The following is a 23,866-nucleotide window of genomic DNA, read 5'->3' on the forward strand; positions in this document are numbered from 1 at the left end:
GGGGGCACTGTGGTGCCATTTCAAAGACAGGAGTCTTTCTCTCTCTCTCTCTCTCTCTTTTCATACACACATACACCCAGACACAGTGTTTCCCATTCTAGTGCTCCCAGGTGTCTTGGAGATGCAATTCCCAGAATTCCTAGCAAACAAGGGGCAGGTAATTCTGAAATGGGGAGTTATCCAGGCTCCAGGCATGCTAGGCTGCTGTAGGTTAGGCAGGGACAAAGGTTGTGCGGACACCCCAGCACTGTTCCTTGAACTAAATCATTTCATGAGGCTCCATGCCCAATGTACCAGGGTAACTTACACCACATTCGCATATTAACCCTCTATTTATGCCACCAATTCTTTGTTTGGGAGCTACTTTAGACAGACAAAAGGCATCTCCAGAAATGTGAGGTTTATCTGGATGATCTTCATGCTTGCTTCAGATAGCCAAACTAAAATGAGCTAAGTAACATAGAAGCAAGCAGCTTCCTATTCGGTCTTAGACTTGGTCTTTTTGTGGGTTTGGGTGGGTATAGCATCTTTAAGTAATAATGGGGAACTTTCCTGTTCAAAAGGCCTAAACCAGATCTGCTGCTGCTGTGGGGCCCCCTGACAGTGCTCCAAGGACTATCCCTAGCTTAAAGTCCCCCCAGTGGCATCTGTGATATGATCAGCCATCATCATGAACGCAGGAAAAGTCATGGCGATGCAGAACAGCACAGATTGATTAGCACAAATTAACTAGGAAGCAAAAATCTTTAGGGTCCTGTTGCATTCAGGCTGAAGCCTGAATCGTAGCACTCTTTGTAATCCATTTCTTTAGATTCCTAATTTCACCTGTCCTCCATTTTAACCGAACAAACAATGTAGTGGATTTTAGAAGGACAATAGCTGTGATATGTAGGTCCAAAGAAAACAGTCGCCTTTGGATAATTAATTCCCAATTATCCCTTCTGCATTATGACCCATGTATGTGGATCACAAGCTCCTGTCTGCTCCCACTCTTTGCCTCAAGTTCAGTTCACATCCTTATATCTCAATTTCCTTGAAATTGAGATATATATCTTGTCTGGGTTTCCTGCACCACAGCTACTTTATTTACTGTATTTTACTAGGTTCTTAATGTTGTAGAATGTACAGTAAACAAAGTAAGAACAAGACACGTGCCTGCCAAGACAGCCTGCAATATAAAATAAATGTACAAATAATGGCAACAGGCTCTGCAGAATAAGAATGAAGTGTTTAGCATACTTCCCCCTACCCAGCCGTGCAAAACAAGAGAGTGAGGTTGGATGCAATGCACAGACAGCATCCATTCAGTCACAAAAAATGAGTTTCCCCATGATAACCCGAATTGAATTGAATATTTTCACCTAAGGCTACTCAAATAGTAGCCAGAAATCTTTGAGCAATGGATCACTTTTCTTGGATGAAATAACTGTGCTGGACAAATTTCACTGGTGCACTATAACTTAGATATTATTAATAATCTCACCTGCTAGGAAAGCTTTGATCAACTGTTTTGGATGGAATATCAAATCCCACTAATATTTCTTTGCCTACTCCAGAAACAGGAAAAGTTACTGATCTCCAAATAAAGTTTCCTGCACAGCTATGAATCCGGAGAGAATTCTTCTACAGAGCTGGGAGAGAGAAGTGAGATGAAAACAGCTATCTTTCTTTCTTTCTTTCTTTCTTTCTTTCTTTCTTTCTTTCTTTCTTTCTTTCTTTCTTTCTTTCTTTCTTTCTTTCTTTCTTTCTTCTTTCTATTTCCTCTGCTTTTGATTGGATGAGCTGTAGAAATAAGATTATTAACCTTTTGTTAATCAGATGAAATAGTACATTATCTACTTTCTGCTAAAACAAGAAAAAAAATAAACTGAATGTTCCCTTTTAAGGGAAAGAGAAATGGGAAAAAGAGATGGGTCAATAGAGGAGAGAAGGAGCTAGGCTCAGTAGAAAGGAGGAAACGTAAAAGGGATGTGTAAATGTAAATGTATGTGTGTGTACATTGTGTGTGTGTGTGTGTGTGTGTGTGTATATATATATATATATATATATATGTGTGTGTGTGTGTGTGTGTGTGTGTGTGTGTGTGTTTTCTGAGGTTCTCGCGGGTTTTTGTATGTATAACCAAAGATCCATATATATATATATTTGTTTGTTTTCGTAGATTTTCATGCGTACAGGTATGCAGGTCTTGGCATGTTCGGGTCTTTTCCTGTGTAAGATTGAGAGTATCTTGGCGACATTTTATACACACACACACACAGAGAGAGAGAGAGAGATAGAAAGACAGAGAGAGACAGAGAGATGATAGAGATAGGGATGATTGATAGATGGTAGAGATGATAGACAGATAGAGACAGACGGAGATAGGGAGAGAGAGAGAGAGAGAGATAGAGAGAGACAGAGAGACTCTTCTGTTAAATCATGGCACCCCTCATCTTGTTTAATTCCCTGGGCACTTCCCTCTTGTCAGAAAAGAGAAATGCCAACTTCCTTTGCCAGAAATCTGCCCTCTCCTCAGAGTCCAGAGTTGCATGCAATGTCACTTCCATTTTGTTTTTCTCCACAGCATCAAAGGAAACTGCTATGAGGGGAAAAATAAGAAAGGGTTTGCAATGCCAGTTAGCTATTTTAGGCCTCATCTGCTGGCTACTTGGAGTGAACATGGCTGAGTAGTTGGCTCAAGAAGGGGAAGGTGAGGACAGCTGTCAGGTGCTGCACTATGTCATAAAAATGTTGCCCATGGGGGAGGGAAGCCAGCCATGTGTGGATCTCGCAAGATCATACCACACATTAATGGACAGATTGGAATTCATGGGGGAAAGGGGGGAGGGCTTCACTCGAAACCCCCTGCGGGATGCCTGAAGCACAACCCTTTTCCTCCTAAGTTGTAATAAGAGGTTCTAAAGAGGAATCTGAGACTTGGGAACATCACAGAGTAAATAAGAAGTATCCAGTGAAGAAAGCTGTAGAGAAGAGTACAGCTAAACTGCAGAGCATTCATCCAACAATGGCTTTGAAGCCGGAGAGAAGCAGGCTGAAGCTTACAGCTGCATTCCAGCCAGAGGGCTGTGGAGCTTCTCAGAGGCCTGAAATACTGTAAGAACCTCTTACTGCTTGCTAAAGCTCCATAGCATAACTTCCCATTTTGCTTAAAGGGAATCCTACTTTTCCCAAACTGATGCCCTCCAGATGTGTTGAACTAAGACTACCATCATTCCCACTGAGCGGCACGGATTTTAAAGGCTGGTTGAGCTAGCCAGGGAATGGAAAGCTTAATCCAACTTTTTAATGTCTCATGCGCAGTGATGGCGATACACACAGCCACTCAATATTTTATAAGGCAACACAGATCCAGGATTATATGAGGGATGTTGGCAAATACCTCCCCCATTTAAATTAATGGAAGCTGAGCTCTCGTGGTGTTATTTTAACTCTGCTCTTAAAGCAGCGTTTTAAAAAAAAGGAAACACTGAATTCAATTCAGGCTAGGCACCCTGTTACTTATGCAACTTAGCTTTCTGACTTTGTTCTTTGTAGCACTTCAAGGAAACCATCCGAATTAAAAGACCCCAAAATGCAAAGGTTGTGCATTAGGCTAATTGAATTAACATGATTTATGCACACAACCAATCTTGAACACAGATGCCGCCTAAAAACAGGGCCAGAGAGCATTCTCTGTGGAGAGCCCAGGTGCTCACCATAAAAGGGAGGCTGCCTCTGGGGACTGGATTCCAAGGGAAAGCAATAGCCAACTGCATCCTTTCTTCAGAGGCAAGCTTGGGACTGGAAGCTCCCGTCAACCTGGGAGTCCCAGAACTGCCCACACAAACAAACACAGCATAATATCAGCTTTCCCCCAGCAGATGCCTTTCAGATGTGTCGGATTAGAACAGCTCCCTGCACCCCCGCGACCCCTCCTGACTGAGAGTTGTGGCACAATGCATCTGGAAACCACTGAGTTGGGGAAAGCTTTACCTCAGGGGGTGAGTGGGGGTGGGGTGGGGAGGAAGAGTCACATAAACAAGCCTAAAAAGGATATCAAAATGGTAGCATGACACATTGGAATGATAGCATCTGCCTATTGTTGTTTAGTTTGAAATATGCCACCCAATAATCAATAATTCTGTAATTTGAGATTGGTTAGTGGGTGTCACATGGCCCCGGGCATGTTACACTTTGTCATTTATATAGCATACTTAATGCACACTGTACTTTACCATATTTATCTTGTTCGTCCTGGCACTCTGAGAGAAGGCAGGTCATTATCATCCCCACTTTATAGATGGAAAATTGACACTGAGAGATAGTAAATTGCCCGAGGCCACCCAGAGTGCTCTTGTCTGACATGGAATTTGAACTGAGGTCTGCCATTCCCTATTAACACTTTATCCTCTGAGCCATACCAACTTTTTAATATTGTTTGACTGGCTGACTGAAATTTTAGCACTCTATTGTCATGCAAGTCCTAAACCTCTCAGGCCAATCAATACTAAATGCTGGATAATCCTATTAATGAGGATAAAATTCAGCAAATATTTAAGTTTCAGCCCAAACTGCACTTTTAAAAGTCACCTTTTAAAATTCTTTTGACCGAACAGAAGACACAAACAAGAGCAGAGATTTCTCGTAGACAGAGACTGCATTCATATGTCCCAGCTTCAGCCTGGCAGGGGTGGAAGAAATGCTTATTTAACGAGTCACTGAACAGTTGGGAACACTTTTAAGATCCTGACAGATCACAGAAAGGATCTAGAGCAACCTCTCTCCTTCTACCCAAAAGTAGAGCAAGCCATTTTTAAAAGCTTCTTTTTGTTTTATTATAGACACAAGGGACTCCTCACACTTATGCTGATAAACATTTCCTTGTGCCAATGATGCAAAGTAGCAGCAGAGAATTCTCTTCTTTCACATATTGCCCTTGCATCGACGATAACCTATCAAGTTAATAAAATTAATCTATTAAGAGAAAGATGCAATTTTCCTAGCAATCAATTATAATATCTGGTTGTTGAGAAAATGTAATCTCTTGCTCCCCACTTCTTTCTGAGTGCATCCATTTCAGTTTGAATAGCTGCTGGAACCCTGACACTTGAAATGACAAATATGTCTACTGGCTTTGAAATATTCACTTCCATTCTGTCTGTGACATAATTGGTTGCCATTGACACCTTTCCCTCCACTGTTATCTTTCTGAGAGTTGTTTTGAGGGCTCTGAGACAGCCATCACATGCAGGTGCTAAATCCATTTCCCAAATCAGCCCACAAGAGGAGAGGAAAACCATAGCATCATGGGTGACAAAATGGCAACCATGTCCAAGGTCCATAGGGATGCCGCCATTGTCCCACTCTCACACAAGATGACATCTACACCTGAAGGGAACCAACAACCTAGGGAAAATGGGATAAACCATCCGCATACTGCCCCAGCTCTCAACCAGTGACACTTCTGTGAATCCTCAGGGTCAGCAGCCATCTTTTCCCACTCATAAGAACTATTTTGGAGCACGGCTCACCAAAGGGAAGAGACCGCTGAACACAGCAATATTCACCTTAACCATCATCAGAGAAGGTTAGGAGACTTGCTATCATTGGCTGATTTAATGTCCAGGAGGAGGAGGAGGAGGAGGAGGAGGAGGAAGCTGTTTTGCCCATGCCATACATCCTTTCCACCCCTTCTTTCTCATCCCCACGTCTCTTCTCAAGCTTCCTCCACTGCTGTCTTGAAGAGCCTCCAGCTACATTACCTTACGACATGTCCAAGGACACCTGTGTTATCAGGACTGGTCAGGCAATTGCACAGGGAGACAGGGTTATAAAGAGGTTACTTGAAATGGTTCACTGATGGAGGCAGAGATTAAATTAGAGAAAGATCCTATAACTGTCTGCTGACGGGGATTGCTGGTTTTCATTCATTTTATTGCCTTCTTAGCTGCTGCAGCTTTGCCATTGCTATGTACGCAGCCTCCCCTTGGCGGATTCAGCAGCCTGTTAAATGCATGGCCTCCCTCAGCAGGCAGTACAGCATTCCTCAGCCTGACACTCACCAGCCATGCTGGGAGTGCAACTCCTAAATTCTGCAAGTTGCTTTCTCAACCCAACCCAACCCACCCAGAGGGTGTGGGTAAGGAGCACTGCCTGAGGGGAGCAGGTGTGTCTTTTTAAGAACAGCAGGAAATCCCCAGGGATTTCTAGGGAGGGTGCTAATATCAGGGGCAGGCATACACTGATTTCATTGTCCATCTATTCCTTTTGACAGGTCAATTTTCCCTGGTATTTTACAGGGGCTTTTGGGTGCACCAGAAATTTAATCTCCCAGCTGATTTATTTGCTTACCTGGTCTTTGTTTGAAAGTATTCCGTGGCCTCTTTGACTCCAGCTGTGCAGAAGCAAAGTGTCCCATTTCAGCAGGGCCCCCCTGCTACGATTTTGATCTCTCCTCTTCCTGATCTCACTTTGCCGTCTGTCTCTAGGATGGTTGAATGGCAATTTAGACCAATTCCGTGCTTTCCAAAGGTTGCGACTACAGTTTCCCTAATCCCCAGTCAACAGGGCTGATTGGGGATTATGAGGTTTACAGTTCAGTATCTCTGGAAAGTACTGAGCTGGGAAATGCTGATGTAAGAAAGAAAAAAAAGATTACCACCGCATTAGCTGTTTTCTTCCGTATTGTTTGTTTCCGACTCTTACCTCAAGAAATGCTGGATAAAATACAGGAACCTCTCATTTAGATAGAGACATTAGGTGAATTCAGGGATCAGGCTAAGCCATGGTTAGTTTTAATCATAGCTTGTTGAACAAGTCACACTGGCCAGAAACGGGTGGGGGGTCTTCTCACAGAAATAATATGTCCTCCTGAGTTTCAAGTGAGACATAAACTGCAACTTCAGAGGGGGTGGCTGTTGTCATCCAGGGGTCTTTGATACTTTTTAGGACTGGTTCAGACACATGAAAACGTTGTTCTAGAAGCACACACATAACTGCCTGCCTCACTGAATTCTGCACTAGCTGATTCTCTTCTGGACCCTCTTCAAGGGCAACTGCATGTACATCACATTAGAGTATTTCAATCAGAAGATGACTATGGCATGCATGTCACAGCTCTCCAAACCAGGAACAGGCACAACTCGTGAACGACACAAAGCAATGCAATGGCCCTATCTGCCACTTCTCTTCCAGCAAGAGTTGTGAATCCAGGAGGACCCCCCCCCCAGATTGCACACTGGGCCTATCTGGGGCAGTGCAACTTCATCCAGCATCAAAGGTAGCATAATCCTGGAACTGGCAGGCTGCAAAACCCAAAGCCATTCAGTCTCACCAGGGTTCAGCTGAAGCCTGTTTTTCCATATCCAGACCTTCCATCGCATCATTTAATTTGCCAGAGGCAGACATATACAATATCGTCAGCATGCTAATGATCTCACCCCGTGGCAATGGATGAGCTCACCCAGGGGCCTCATATAGATGTTGAATAGGAGTGGGGAGAGCACCAAATCCTGCAGCATCCCACATAATAGGGGCTGAGAGATTGAACACTTCTTCCCATTGACTGGGATCAACCTGGCAACTTGTCTCTCACCTTGCTACTCCAGCCCAGACAGGCTCTCCAACTACAGGTCTTCAGCCACAGTTCTGCAAAAAACATGACACTGCCACAAATGACAGGGAAGCAGGCAACCAAGAGGCAAATGACAGGCAGTAAATAGGTGGTGGCAAGTAGCAAGCGTGACCAGTAATAAGTTTTCCAGACAAATTCTCCACACTTGGCAGCAAATTTACCAGAGACAGTCAAATGGCAGAGAAGTGACAGGCAGGGTGCAGCAGCCAGAGGCTAGGCAGCAGGCAAACACAGGCAAGCCTACCTCCAAATGCTTGACTCTAAACATAGGCCAGTGCCAGGCAAGCAACAAGCAGCGAGTGAGTGGAAGGCAATAGGCAAATGTAGGCATACCCAATTCAAAATGGCTGCCTCTAAATGCAGGCTAGTGGCAGGCAGCAAGCCTATCTAAAATGAGGACAGGCCATTGTGGCTTCTGCTCTCTCCCACAATTCTCTGATTTCTTCAGTACAGATAGTCATGCCAATCTCTTAAAAAAAAATAAGTAGAAGTGGATTACTTGGACCCTTTTCATGTGATTCACAGTCATAGTACTAAGAGAGCATTGGCTGCATTTGTGGGCAACCTCTTGAGGAGTCCAGATGAGGAGTGATTTCTAAGTCACTTTCAAACCAGGGTATCCTTCTGGAGTGGCTTAGGTGATTTGGATTTGGGGGCATGGTTATTTGGTGATTCTCCACTTTTCTTAATGGCTGGTTCCAGTCAGTATTGGTTGTGGGAAGAGAAGAGATCTAGTCCTAGGCTCCTCTTATGTGGAACAGTTCAGTTTTTTCATCCTTCCTATTCAACAACTTCAATAAACCTGCTGGGCAATGCCAGCCTGGGCACAATATAATCTGTATGAGAATACACAATTGTACATCTCTGGCCAGGAAAGACAAATAATACTGTTCAGGTTATTCCCCGCCCCCTCCAAACCTTGGCTTTCCCAGGCTATGATGGCTGTGAGGTTTTGAATAGAGAAGAACCAGCTGTGATGTCACCCTACAAGGCTTTGGTTTGGAGGGGGGAGAATACTCTGAATCTGGAGGTATGCCATCTTTCACTTGATGGGTTAGCACTCCCCTGGGTGCTATTGGTGTGCAATTTAGAGATCCTCCTTGAAGACCAGGTGACAATCATGGTCAGGGAGGTCTTTGCACCAATTTATCTTGCACGGCAATTGGAGCCATTCCTGCAAATGGTGGGGAGGGGTTGCTCATGTCCAATTGTGCACTAGTCACTTTTCATTCGAACTATTGCAATGTGCTTTACATTGGGCTGCCCTTGAAGTCCACCCAGAAACTTCCATTGTTCCTGTATGCAGAAGTTGCTCAAGGTTTACCTGCATTGCACTGCTGCTCTGTAAGTTACCCTGGCTCCAGTTTCTTCCTGGTGCAATTCAAAGGGCTAATTAAAATCCTGTATAGCAGGGGTCTCCAACCTTGGCAACTTTAAGACTTGTGGACTTCAACTCCCAGAGTTCCTCAGCCAGCTTTGCTGGCTGAGGAACTCTGGGAGTTGAAGTCCACAAGTCTTAAAGTTGCCAAGGTTGGAGACCCCTGCTGTATAACACAGGGCCAGGTTGTTAAGAGAGACCAGTTCTCCCTAACCAGATCTACCCATCCCAGAGGTTTGGACATGTTGGGCTTGCTCCAGCTCCACTCTGATTAAATGTTCTCATCTGGGAGGATTTAGTAAAGATTCTCCATAGCCACCCCACTTCATAATACAATCTTTCTCCATCAATATGCAGACTCCCACCCTTCTTGTGTTCCACTAGTCCATTAAGACCTCACATACTGGAGCATTATCCAGAATCAAACAAACTGCAACATCTTAGCCTGATGGGCAAACTGAGCGATGACTAACCAGAGATGTCATAGAGTTACAGACTTGCAAGGGGTTTTAGGTGACTTATAATCCATGTGTTCTTCTATGAATGGTATTATAAGGTTAGCAGTCTAGATGTCTTCAAACTACAGCTGGATGGCCATCTGTCAGAAATGATCCTGTTCATTCCAGGATCCACTAGATCACCTCCGTTAGATGACCATCCAGCCTTTGTTTGAAGACATCTCTTCTAATCTAACCTAGAATTCTAATCTTATAATACCATTCGTAGAAAAACACAAATGCTCTCAACCTGAATGGGGTATTTTTCAGTGAGAACCTAACAGTTTTTTCTTCTTCTTGCATTCCATGTGTAAGTCTTCTATCTAAGGGTAATAATGTTAAACAATTCTGTAAAACTTTTATTCGTTTACAAGTAGCGATGGTGATGGGGTTGTAGGCCAGGTATGTAGCGCAGGTTTGCCCCTCCCTTTTGCACACTCAACAAAGCTCCTGCCCTGCTTCACTTTCCAGCTCATCTCATCTCCAGCAGTTCTTTCTCCCTCTCTTCTTTACCTACAAATCACACACCTTTCTCTTCCTTCCAGCAGTCTTGAGTTTTTCAAATAATTATGCCATACGTGACCACAGGAATCTTGAGTTTTGTAGACTGTAGAGTGTAATTGATAGAGAACACCATGTGAGGGATACAACAGCCCAATTACACAACTAGGAATCACCTAAGGGAAGATTTTGACCAAACCTGGAATATACTAATTTAGACGTACACAAGAATTGAATCTAATTTAAAGATAATTGCAATCCTGTCCTGTGGGAGATCTGTGGCCAAGTAGCTTGTATGCTTGCTCCAGGTCTTACCTTTTGAATGAATAACTTCAAAGGTTCCATTTTCTCATTTTCATTGTTAAACTGAATTTGAAGTGGGCAGCACTTCAAACAGAGGATACCTTCAAATGAAGGACTGCCCTCAACAGCTGTTCAAATAAGGGAAAGTGAATGTCTCCTAGACAACAGAACAAGAGGCTCTCCATCCAAAAACCCTTTCTAGAGCTAAACTTCTCAGGGATCTGTAGAAGGAACTTGTGATAGCTAGCTTTAAAAGATATAAGTACTAATCACTGATCATCAGCTCCGTCCGAAGTAGATTTTCAGTCTTCTATTAATTGATGGATTATTAACATTTTAAAATCCAGTTGTATTATGGCAGTGATTATTATAATGCCAAGACTTAATATGGCTATGCATTCCAATTGCAATATTTAATAGGACTTGAAACTAACACTTTCATTCTCATTATGTGTCGTTTACTTTCAATTCATTTCTCCATAAAGTGGGGGAAATAGACTTTAAAGCACCCTGGTTCCAAATGTTCTGTCCTAGATCTCACTCCTTTTTCTGTATTTCCCCCCACTCCCCACTTGCTCAAACTATCTGTGAATCCAATAAGATCCTATCAGCATTACAAGAATAGCAACTCAGAGGTGGAGTGGTTTCACAAAGCTAGAACTGCCTGTAAGACACAGTCACTATTATTTGTTTTGTCACACAATAGTGTTTGTCAAACAGATTTTGTAGGGCTTTGCCTCTGGAACAGGTGAAAAAAAACACCTTAAATTGAAAACATTCCTTTATATATTTGAATATAAAAGGAGATTAAAAAAACTACCAACTGTACCATTTTATCATTAAAAACAATGCTATTATTGTGGATTATATGGCAAAACAACAGGGTTGGTTTTTTTCATCTTTACCCCCATAGATTCCAGAATCATTTGCTGTCATCACTCTTTGACAATTGGCATGTGTTATTAGCATTAAAGTCTTTTTTTAATGCTATATCTTTATCCAGTCACAAAGAGTAAATCTTCCCATCTTTATATTGCCTAAACAGCACTATTTCTGCATAACAGATGATTTGGGAGTAACTAGCATTTGCAGACATAAAGTGAGAAAAAGCTCATTGAGCAGCAACTCTGGACTATAACAATTTGTGTCCAACGTTGTAGAGATCTTTATTTTTATCAAAAAGCATGGAATGGCTGTCCTTGGCAGCACCAGCAACCTGAATTCTGTTACATCACAACAAACTACTAACTTTTCATCTTGTCTTACCCTACACTGTTAGTACTGATTGGCAGTAGCTTTCAAGGTTTCAGATTGGATTCTCTCACAGCTTTACTTGGAGAGTTGGGGATTGATCCAAAGACCAATGACCCTTCCCTCACCCATGTGAATGAACCAGGCCTTGCATGTGCATGTGTGTCTTAGCTGGCAGAAACTTTGAAGTAGCTAAACAGATGAAATCTCTTAAAAAGCACAGATGCTGTTTTCTGGCAAATCCTCTTTCAGCTGAGAGCAATCTGCAAAGGTAGCAGTGCAGCTGAAGAAACGCTGGATGGTAATATGAGAGGCAAGCAACCGGATGCCCTCAGAAACTGTATTTAGAGTAGATTGCGCTTGGGCGCTTTATTTAGAGATATGGAGAAAGAGGATAACAGTGCAAAAGGAGGAGAAATTCTAAACATGGTAAAATCCTTTGGACAACACAATCCAAAACTGTGCAATCAGGTGGCAGTGGAACTCTACTCATCTTGGTGCAGTGATTCACTGTGGGGTGTGGGAAATGGAGAAAATGGTCTGACTTTTAAAAATTAAAGCAACTGCTGAATAAGTCAACTAATGAAGCTTGTTTTTTGGGGGGGACCCCACAGATAGTTCTCCAAAATACCAAGCAAGCACTGCTAAACTAAGGTGAACCAGGATGTTTTGGGATATCAGGAAGAGTGAGAGAACGGCAGAGGATATGACATCAGTTATGCTACCAGTTGTGGCTTCTCTGTTTTCCCAAGTGCATTCCAAGGAAACACCTGGAGCCAAGCAGGAAGTAAAACTTTTTCCCCAGGTTATTGTTTTTCCAAAAGCCTCAAGAAATACAAAGTTGTACCCCAACCTGGAATCCTCCAGATGTGACAAATGATCCAATTGTATTCAACTTTGTGCCCTTCAGATGTGCTCAACTACATTCCGTCTTTCCTCAGCAGGCTCTGCGTTTGGGAATGACAAGAATTGATGTCCATTACAATTTAAGGGCACAGGGCTGGGGGAAACAGAGGAATTGTTCAAAATACAAAATGAACAATGCTGAAAACACTAAAAGTAAACTAAAAATCAAAGACTTTGAATAACCTTACATATTTCTGATTATTCCATTTCCATTTCTGAAAGATTGGAGGCAGAGTTGATAACTTCCAAGTATTTTTAAAATTCTCTTAAAAGACACTCCTACCAAAAGCTCCTTGAGCAAAGCTTTCACTGTAGTCTGTTCTATAACGCACTGTATTATATTAGCATCTGTTCTATTTATTCCCTAGTGTTGAGGTAATTCCCCATTAAGAGAATGAGGGCATACAGGGAGACATATTTGAGAGAAGTGTTTGAATAATACACACACAGTACACAGATACACTGTACAGTAAATCTAGGTTTTTACTTCCAGAAAGGTTTAAGTAAAGTCCAAAATAAGCAATCCAAAGTCATTCACAAGTTAAATCAGTCAGTTTTCAATCCAGGGATAATCCAAATATCAAAGTCCAGTGTCAAAAAACAGTTCAGTAACAGACTTACATTAAATCCAGTAATATCAGTCAATTAGAAGAAATGGAGCAACGGCAATACTTTCCAACAGAAGGAAACAGAGATACACTCTCTTCTGTGACTCAGTCTCTTCTGAGACTCAGACTAAAACAAACCAGGTTTCTGGCTCCATCTTATGGCCGTTTGAGAAACCACACCTAATTACAGTTTTGCATTTTCTTAAAGTTACAGTTTTAAAATGTTTATCTTGGTTTATCTATTTCTAACCCAAATAGCTGTTAGGTGACTCATATTCCTAACACCTTTCCAGATCTAAACCTTGGAAGAACAGTCCATTATTTCATGTCCAAATTTCCCAGACCACCAGAATGGTTGATGTTTTATTCCCTTTTTAAGAGGAAAAACAATTAACGCAAACATGTATTATCCAACTGCTGGTCCTTTATCTGGCTTTGCACTTTTGAGACCATTATTTTGGGACCATACCTACAGTATACTAGTAACCTTGTTCCAGGATGATTGGCAGTTCCATTTTCTGTGGCTTTACTTGCATGCATAGCATTGTAGTGCCCAGCAGAGGCTGCACAAAAGTCCTTGGTATTCTCTGAGCTTGGTTGTTTTCTTGCAGACGTTTCACTACCAAACTAGGCAACATCATCAGTGCTAGAAAGGAGTGGGATTTGCTCTTATTTTTACATAATGGTGGCCTGCCCTTCAGGGAGTGGGGCTGTGGTCTGGCCTTACCAGAGGATCAACAGAAGTTCTTGCTTTCAGGAGGTCTGGTCACAGAAAACTGGGTGATCTCACATGCTTTCATTTCATCCTTTTTACAAATATGATTTTTTTGGAGGGGGGTGCTGGTAATGATGGGAATTTGAGCATAATAATCACATAAAGAACCTAACTTCCATTTCTGCACATGCCCTACAGGCAGGCAGCAACATAAAGGACAATTTTGTGAAAGTGATATCCAGAATGCTAAATCAACCTCCATCAAGGGGTTAGGTCACTCCTGTTGTTCATTGGATGAAATGCTGGGTGGGATACAGGCATTTTATTTAGAAAGCTAAATAAATAAAGGCAGAATGATATTACAAGGATGTAAGTGTGTTCTTCTCCTGGGCCAGCTGTTTCTACCCACTTTTATTCAATGGCTCTGACTGCATCTTCCTGATCTGCAGCTGGAAAGCTGCAAAAGGACTTTGTCAGTTCCTTTCAAACACCGTTGCAGAAGCATCTCCCTGAGGCATTGGGAGACAGCTATTGTTCAAGAGAGGCTGGTGAAGCTCGTTTTTATATGATCAGATCCACATGGAGGATTCCACCTGGGCTGGGGGTGGGGGGAATGGGAAGCTTTGTGGGAGTGGGGAAAAAACATAATGAAGCCCCAGATCTAAATGAATCCTTGCTGAATGGACAAGGCTTCAGATCAAGGGTTTACTGAAATCAAAGAGAATTAGTTGCTCTCATAGAAGTCCCATTAGCTTTCACTATTTAAGAACGAGACGGTCTGGCAAATCTGCAAAGATAGAAAGCCAAGCTATTTTTTTTTCATACATTCACATATGCTACGTTACAGCAAGCTCAGTGATGAAGCTTGCGCCATCACTCTTAGCTGTTTTAAGGTTTATTGTTGAGTGATGTGTTATATTAAGGTTTAGAGTGGTGTATAAAGCAGGCCACTATGGCTTGTTCAACAAACAATGATTTAAAAACTTGATAGCATTATGTGTGAAACCAAGCAGTTTCATACAGTCGTCCCCAACCGAATGCCTTGGTGACTACAATTTCCAGAACTCCTCACCATAAGGGACAAAAAGAGGATTCTCTCTTTGAAAGAGCTAGAATACAGGTAGTCCTCAACTTACGAATGTAATGGAGTCTGCCCATTTCATTCGTAACCCGACAATTTGTGGGAATGAATCTCATACTTTGAACGAGATCACTCCCTCCTTTCGTCCACGCGTTTGCTAATCGAATGCAAGACTTGTTAAGTGCACATGAGGTATTTCAAGGTTGGGAAGGCCATGGGGGGAGGGACTACTGATGGAACAGGCCACCTGCCTAAGACCATCCAAGGCCTCCCCGACCCACTGAAATACCTCATGTTCCCCACAATTGCTTTCCCCCACCCAACTTGCCACACCAGGTCACTTACCTTGTGAAGACCCAGTAAGTAGTCTCCTCTCCAGCCTTGTGCGCCCCACAGATGCTTCGTTCGGCCCTCTACAGGCCTCTTCCGGCCTGTTGCAGGCTGAAATGGAGCCTCTGGGAGCTGGATACGAGCCTCTATTTCAGTCAGCAACATGCCAGACGAATGTTGCAGAGCCTCTGCGGTTGTTCATAAGGGCGAACAACTGCCGTGGTGCTGCAAGATTCATAGTTTCAGGCCTCGTTTAGAAATGCTAGGGGGCGCTGATCATGTAACTTTGAATGTTCACTAAGGGAATACTCGTAACCCAGGGATTACCTATATATTTCAAAGACTTGCGGGCGTTTCTCTGTTGTTCTACTCCAAACAACTCTGAGTCATGTAGATTGAAAAAAAAACCAATTACAGACAATAGAAAATGACATGATCCAATGACATGATCCAAAAGAGATGACCTCAGACTTGACCTCCTCTAAATGCCCACTCCCAGAACCAGGTTTTCATCTCTTGAGGAAACTTATCAGGGGAATAATGGCTTCTAGAACTGGAGGTAAGTTGTTCCACAGCCTGGTGTCCCTACAGAGAAGGCTGTAGTATGGAGTTCTTTAGGGAATGGGCCCTTTAGCAGGGCCACTCTCCCAAATTTTACAGGACAGCCGGATTCATTTCAGAGCAATCAGCTTTGGAAATATTTAGGACCTGAGCCATGTTAAAGATGGTAACAGAAATTTAAGTGGCAACCAGAGCACTTCCCACACTAATGGTGTCCCATGGGCGAACCAAAGTTCCCCGCAACTTTTCAGGCCACTGGCTGTTAAACCAGCTGAAGCTTCCATGCAGTTCTCAAGGGCATCTCCCTGTAAAGCAAATTGCAGCAGTCTAGCTATGAGGTGAAAAGTTTGAGTGACCTTGTTCAATGTCCAGGAAAGGATTAGTGCACAAGATATAATAGTACAAAGAGCCTCCTAACCATCCGCAGGAGCAACAAATCCCCCAGAATACAAACCCCAGCCTGCAAACTAGCTGATTAATACTAGAATACCTGCCGCAAGGGATGTGTGGGCAGAGGAAACTATACAGAATGGCAGGGATCTCACTGATGTGAATGAAATTGTTTCTTTGCTCTAACCGCCTCCCACCAATAGTCCTCTTTCTTTTTCTTCCCCTATGCTCTTATGTTTTTGTTTTTGTTTGCCTTCCCCCATTACAGCTTTTGGAATGTAATCTTCTCAGTAGAGACACATTCTTTTATACTCAATTGTGAGTCAGTCGACAACAAGCAAGCACAACATGTCTTCTGTACAGGGAGATGAATTGCCCTCAAATCCAATGGGATTCTTTTCAGTGAAAATTAGGCTACTGGCTTTCATGTCTTTGAGAAGAGCTCCAGAATTGGAGTCCCTTTCCACCACATCCTGGTTTGTTTCTAATCTTCATTATCCAGATTCACTTAAATATGAAAGTATTTGTTACGTTAACGATTAACTTCTATCTTGGGAATAACACAATGAAGTCCCCTGAAAGATTTGACCAATTGACTCCGTGCCGATAGGCCCGAATACTGGAATTCAGTTTTTGTTTCCCGTAAATGTCTCTTCCATGTAATCCTCTTCGTACCAAGGCAGAATTTATAAAAATCAAACCGTGTCTTTACAACATAGGTCCTTAGGAAAGTGGGTTCAGCCCTAGACCCAAGATATCCTAGAAGGAGTACTTCTTTGTTATTTGGCAAAGCAATAGTTCCCTCTCCCCCAAAGGGTCATGTTTCCACATGCCTCCTCCCATTCCACAACACTGGGGAGAAATGTCAAAAAAAAAAAAAAAAAGCACAAGAAGAGCAAGCAAGAAACTTCAGCCTATAAACATTCAGGCATGAGTCCTAAAATATTTCTACCCTCTTTCTGCAGCGAGCATAGGCAGAAACTCAAGGCCTTACTCAAGGTAGTAAAAAAAAGCAACTGTTTTAACGAGGATGACAATACTGATTTTACTGGGAATATTGCGTTTGATTGTTTTCCTTTCCCCACCTCTCTTTGATTAGCTTTTCTCAATCTATTTTTATATCTAAAGGTTTGGCTTCATTGGTTTTATAAGAAAAAATTTTTCATTAAGACTTCCTGTGTGCAAGACTGCAGAGTTATTTAGCTAGTAACTCCTGTTTGTTGGAATTGGCTCAAGGTTTGTTAATTTCAGTATATCTGAACTTTGGGCAGAAATAAGCAAGGCCCCTTCCTTCCCATTTCTTAGAGTGGGCTAAATAATAAAGTCCTGGACCGAAGTCTCCAGCTAGACAGACAAGGAGTGTCTGGAGATTCAGTTTGATTGGTGGCAGTCGATCTTAATTATCTTTCACTGGGAGCCTTTGGAAGAAGGGGACTGCCATGGAGATTTTAAATTATCCCCTGCCTGGTTAGGTGACAAACCCATAAGCAGAAATGTAATTCTCCAGACACTGGTATTTTCCTGTTCTCTCCCCAGAAACAGCAAGTAAACACAGAAATTGATATCGCTTGGGAATTAACCCCATGAGATTACTTGCCTGTGTGAATGGTCCATTATGATTCCTCCAACACAACACTTTTTCCCCGAGGGAGGATTGTTAACATGCTTCACTTGCAAAATGTCAGGTGAATGTGTGAACTAGCCTTCGCAGATTTTTCACAGGCAGGTCAAAAGCCAAACAAACAACTGACACAATAGACCAAGTACCAGAACACTGTCCAAGCCATCAGGGCACAAAATTTAAGGCAAAAGAAGTCAGGTCCTGCCTGTGTGATGGAAAGCGTTAGGAAAGGCTACGACTGTCCTTTCCCCCCCCACCCAACCTTTAGAAGTTTCAAACACCAGGTAAGATGATGCTCCCTTTTTAGGCCTAATACTAGGGAGCGTTGAATGTTATTTCAGCACAAATGGTAGAATAACATACCTGATAGCACCTGAGGATAGCATACTAGCTTAGATAACTCAGGACAGGTCCGAAAGAATGTAGGACTGCCATCCAATTGAGGGGGAACCCTCAGAGGCAGAGGACTCCGGAACAATGGCTCACTTACACGCACACCATTGGTAAGGCCATCCTGCCCCCATCGGATCTACAAGATGGTATCTTTCATCAGCCCAATATTTGGCAAAAACCCAAGAGAAAATAGGGAGATTTTTCAAAGCCTTCCAATTGAAGAAAAGCAGATGCACAAAGATATGCTTCAATAGCTGGTCAGCCTCCAAATAACTCACAAGATACAGTGAAAGCAGCAGTTTATTACAAGCAGACACTGAGCACTTGCACACACACACACACACCTTCTAGAGTTAAATTAGCAAAATGAAAGAACGCATGTTTCCAAATGCAATTCCTCACTAATCAGAGAATTCCCCAGTAGGTGGGCATGGTATCCCGGAGACAAGTTGCATTTGTAAAATACGATTGATTCCAAATAGCCATTGAAGTAATTCCACTTCCTTCCTGTGTGATCTGGCACCAGGCAGTCATGCCACTTGGATCAAGGGATCCAAGGAGGAAGGGAATCTCAGCCCTACTTCTTCTAGTCCTGATAATGCATGACCTGTCACTCCAAGAAAAGTACTGGTGTTGGTAACTCAAGAGGTGCAGGTCATTAGTATTTTATGCATATGGGCCTTGACACTGAGTTTTCTTATAAAGCACTTTACATTTTCAATCACTTCTCCCCTTCTTCCTTGGAGGTCTGATCGAAAGCATAGGGGCCACAAGCCCCAAACAAACATAAGTCAGTCTGACTGGGAAAAAATGCTTACATTAATGGTTGAGTTGATTCCTTTTTGCTTAAACTCATCCCTTGCCTAACTCTAAAATGACCAGGTTACTCCTCACAACAACCTTGATCTAGAAAATTCTGTTGCACAAATGCAGTCATATACTCAAGAACGTGCCAAATAGCAAGCAAGTGTACTCACAATCAACCTCACACCTAACTCATCTCCAAGAGTCAATTCTGAAAAGGTAGACATAAACAGTCCTCTCTTTTCCTCTGAAAGTTGTGATCTGTAATTTCTAAAATACTTCGACTACCTGTACTTAATACCAGTAATTTGATAGGCTCATTGCGGCTTATGTGTTTCATGAACTAAGAAGGCACAAGCCATACACAGAAAGTTTATGGGAGGAGGGGCGGGGAGGAAGAGAAAAATAATACATAATATTTCGGCACCAAATGAGAAGAGAGGATTCATTGGAAAAGAGACTGATATTGGGAAAGATAGAAGGAAAAAGGAGAAGGGGAACAACAATGGATGAGATAGAAAAGTGTCACTGACACAATGAACATGATTTTGGGTAAATTCGATCAGAGCAAGGACAGGGGGGCCTGGCAAGCCATGGGGTTGGAAAGTGTTGGACCCAACTTAGCAACTGCACAACAAAAACCTCCAATCACAATTCCTAACTTCAGTAGCAAACCAGAATTTGGCTCTCAGTTCAATACACTGATATAAAGCGAAGAGGAAGATATTTATTGCTAAAAATCAAAGGAGACACTCTTTTCCCTTCTCTTGTTTCCTACCAGAACTCTGAAGTAGATTTGGACTAACTGGACCAGGCAGTTTAAAACTGATAAAGATGGGGAAAGTGCATGTTTCATTCTCTCTAATGTCCATTTCCTACATGGGTTAACCTCTCCATTGTAAGAGAACTATGTATATGTTTTACTTACGATTAACCTACACAACTGGTTTGGCCTTAACTGCAAAGTATCAAAATGGTGAGAAATCAATGTGTAAAATTGCATGTGTGAAATGGCTCTTCGAAGCACTTGTTTCAACTCAGCTAGATTATGGGTTAAATGACTTCAGCTCAGCTTTCAATATACAGGTCAATGTGGTGTGGAAAGTCTGCTACAAAATCCTACGGAGGCATGTCTAGAATTTGAGCAAAAAAAGATGTCCCCAAGTACAGAGATCCCAAAATAATTCCCTGGATGGGACAGGAGTATCTCCTCATTAAAAATATAATAAAGAAAGATCTTTCACTGGGTTAGTAGAAGAAAGTGGGAATATCTTGGCCTGGAGAAAATGAGTTATTCTTCTGAAACGGTTTAATATTTAAAAAGAAAAAGGAAGGAAAATTCCTGGTCGGTTAATACATATAACCAACTACTTTGTATAGCTTTGCTTTTCTGGTTTCATGCTGCTTCAGAATTGGACTCAGTTTGTCCATTTCCGAGATCCATTTGCCTCCTAAGCTTCATCAGACTCATCATCCCTCATTCTCCTTTACTTGCCTTCCCAAATCTCTCCCACCTCTCCATTGCTGTGTTAGTGATGTCTCTCAGGTCCTTCTCATTAGCAAAGTCCTGCAGCACAGACTCTTTTGATTTGAACCTGCTTTGGGTTCAAAACCATCCCTGAACATTTGCGATCATGCTATTCAGATTCAGAAGTTAAATAGTGCTTTTACAACTCTGCTCAGCCTTTCTCCAAAGGCAAATAAAGAACCCTTCTATGGATTTTCCATGGAAAAAACGTGGCACCTTGAGGGTGAGGGAGAGCTCAGAAAACATCTCCCCAAATGGTCTTTAATAAACTTCGATTTAATGCCACTGCCCTCAGAGGAGCCAAAATCATGGAAGGGTTTGTCAACCGCTAGGATTCACATGGCCAGCTTTGTCGGGGACCATGGTGCAATAATTCATAGTCTAGATCAGGGGTCTCCAAACTTGGCAACTTTAAGACTTGTGGCCTTCAACTCCCAGAATTCTCCAACCAGCATTCTGGGAGTTGAAGTCCACAAGTCTTAAAGTTGTCAAGTTTGGAGACCTCTGGGCTAGAGGACTGGGAACCACTTTTTCATGGTCTTCTTTTTTTCTTCTTGAGGGAAAAAAACCTGTGGATTTGAAAAGTGATTTGTTCTTTGGTAACCTTTTTTGGTGAAAATAAAGCAAAGGGGAAAGAGTAAACAGCCACAAGCTGACCATATGCCTTCAAAATTAGCAGCAACCCATCATTGTGAAGATCTGGGCTTCCAACTTCTATTCCCAGAATATCCCATGATGTTGGCAGTGGAAAATCAGATGCTCCAGTTTACCTAAAATGATTTAATCAAATGCTGTGGCATGAGCAGCAGGCAAAATATTACTTGGCCATAAGCTTTCCCGTTATAGAAAAAATTGTCCAATTTCTGTTTAAATTATACAAATCATTCCCAAAAATATGTACATGAGAATTAGCATATTTTTTAAGCGAGTATTCCTCTTCTATCCTCTGAATTGGTGATCACCTTCTCTTTTTTGGAAATAAAACTAGAAACTGGTTCGATTTTTTTTTTTTAATTCCATGGCTTGCTTAGTTACACTTTATGAAAAAAAAAGTTTGCCAGGATTCACACAGCAAATTAAATCATCAAACGTGACTTACAGACCATAGTATATTATCAAGAGTGGGCAACCATGACAACTTTACCACCTGTGGACTTCAACTCCCAGAGTTTCTGAGCCAGTCATGTTTGCCCAATATGCTAAGCAGAGGCAAAAATAGTCGTTAGTTTAAACATTCTTTTGCAGAAATGTGAAGATGAACAATAGAGGAATTGTGAAGATTTTTGTGTACTGAAAAGTTTTGCAGAATATCAAGTATGGTGTGGTGTGGTATGGTATGGTATGTTATGTTTTTCACGCAACTATTGTATCCCCATGGTCATATGATTGAAATTTGGATGCTTGGCAATTGGCTCATATTTATGATAGTTGAAGTGCTGCATGGTCATGTGATCACTTGTTGCAACCTTCTAACAATCAAAGTCAATGGAGATGTCAGATTCACTTAACAACCATGTTACTAACTTAACAACTGTGATGATTGACTTAGCAACTGTGGCAAGAAAGATCATAAATTGGGGCAAAACTCACTTAACAACTGTTTTGCTTAATAGCCGAAATTTTAGGTTCAATTGTGGTCGTAAGTTGTGGACTGCCTGTAATGAGGCACACAGTGCAGCAGCTGCAGTTCTGGAGGAACTGTCTGTGCCAACCAAATTTCAATATCCTCTAAGGAGATTTTGTTGGTAAACACAACACACTTCATGGCTAGCTAGCCAGTGATGAAATTAAATCTTCTCCAAGGAACAATTACCTAAGCTGTCCCCCCTTTCTTGTTCCTTTATTTAATTTGCTTGCCTGAATGAGGATTTTAGTGAAAACTTTCACTAAAAGGGGACAGGGCGGCAATGGGGCAAATTCTAAGGTCTAGGGCTAGGCTAAATAGAAGCTGGGTCAGCTCTGTATTTTCTTCCTTGAAGCCAAACTATGGCAACCAAGAATAGATCCTGATGGTCACTTAGGAAATTTAGGAGCATCTCTAGACCAGGGAGATGCTTCCAAAATATACTCTGCAGTATAGGAACCACTCTACGTTTACTTGAGTAACTTCTATGTCTTTTCGTAATCAAGTTTTCCCCAAAAGTTCCTGAGCAAATGTTGATTTATAAAATACTCACATAGTTTGAAAATCACTGTGATATATTGATGTGTATCATCCATTGTTACTGAGAAATGCTATTCAAGCTCATGTATCAAATTCTGCAAAAATATTGGTTGCTGAATGTCAAATACCAAAGTGTCATATCATTAGGCATCCAATGCAGACATGAAATATTGTTGAGAATATTCAAACCCTTAAAAAGAATCCTATAGATTATTCTTATGGAACAATGTAAACAGCCACAGGAATTGCCACTGCCTCTAGCTGCAAGTATGGTTCTTATTTTCCTTTTTTATTTCCCAATACAACATATACTGAACTATCTCTCTCTTTCTCACATACACAAATACACACACGTCCCTTCTTGTTAGAAGTTTTTCAGTTGTCACAAGAGCATCTTGGGACACATTTTTTCATGGTCATTACACATGTTCCTTGATTGTGCTGCCTTTAAACATTGTGTAGGCAGGCATTGGAGTATCAGCCTTGGAAAAGCTGTTCCTTTAACAATACTTCTGACTTTTCAATGCCATGAGTATCTGAATAAGCTATGTTTACTGGCCCTATAAGAGAAGTGGCCAACCTTGGCAATTGGCTGGGAATTCTGGGAGCTGAAGTCCACAAAATTGTCAAGGTTGGATTCCTCCTCTCTACCATAAGGAAAGATAACAGTAATCTCCATTTTTTACTGGCCTTGGGAACTAATCCTACAAAAGCAAGAAAATTTCTAAGCTTTTAAGGAAAGATATAACTTATTGCACACACACCAGATGTAAGAAAACCAACAGCCACATCAGGAGCATAATTTTTTGCCTCTTTCCTTTCTGATTATGGCAATAAAATAATAATTTTCCCACAATTCCAAGGCAGGAAATACATGTATTCAGTACTGTAAATCCCAAAATAGACTTAGCATTGTTTTAAAATGCTAAGGAAAAGAAAAACCATCTACCAAAATATCACCAAAACCCAAGGGAGGAAACAACAAATCCCAGTGTTGCCCGCATGTCTGGCACAGCCCTCCCACTAGTCATGTGCTCTTCTACCTTCCCCAAATCTATTATGTGCAGTGTGGTTGCAACTTTGCCCACCCAGGAAATAGGGTTACGTTTTTATTAGAGCAAGCAAAAACCTAGACTCCTTTGCTGGCTCTTGCTTCATATCCTCATAAATATATCCTCATAGCCAAACATTGGCCGGAGGGAAAATACTGTACAGGTAGT

The 23,866-nt window shown here is 41.9% G+C and overlaps 1 long non-coding RNA gene across 2 annotated transcripts in view; it reads right to left on the bottom strand.

Moving 5' to 3' along the window:
* Positions 1–515: 515 nt before the first annotated feature.
* The window catches only part of LOC148132210 (uncharacterized), a 28,808-nt gene continuing 5,457 nt past the window's right edge, over positions 516–23,866 (bottom strand). Inside the window, exons 2-4 of one of the 2 annotated variants that reach the window (XR_015747716.1) lie at positions 6,334–6,612; positions 3,699–3,816; positions 516–1,782 (exon numbers count right to left, since the gene is read on the bottom strand). This is a non-coding gene — a long non-coding RNA (uncharacterized LOC148132210). The remainder of the gene's footprint in view (positions 1,783–3,698; positions 3,817–6,333; positions 6,613–23,866) is intronic. The other variant, XR_015747715.1, reaches the window with a different exon arrangement.

This window comes from Notechis scutatus, chromosome 2, assembly GCF_049901735.1.
Source record: "Notechis scutatus isolate UNSWTSFEM ecotype Mainland chromosome 2, rNotScu1.2, whole genome shotgun sequence".
NCBI lineage: Eukaryota > Metazoa > Chordata > Lepidosauria > Squamata > Elapidae > Notechis > Notechis scutatus.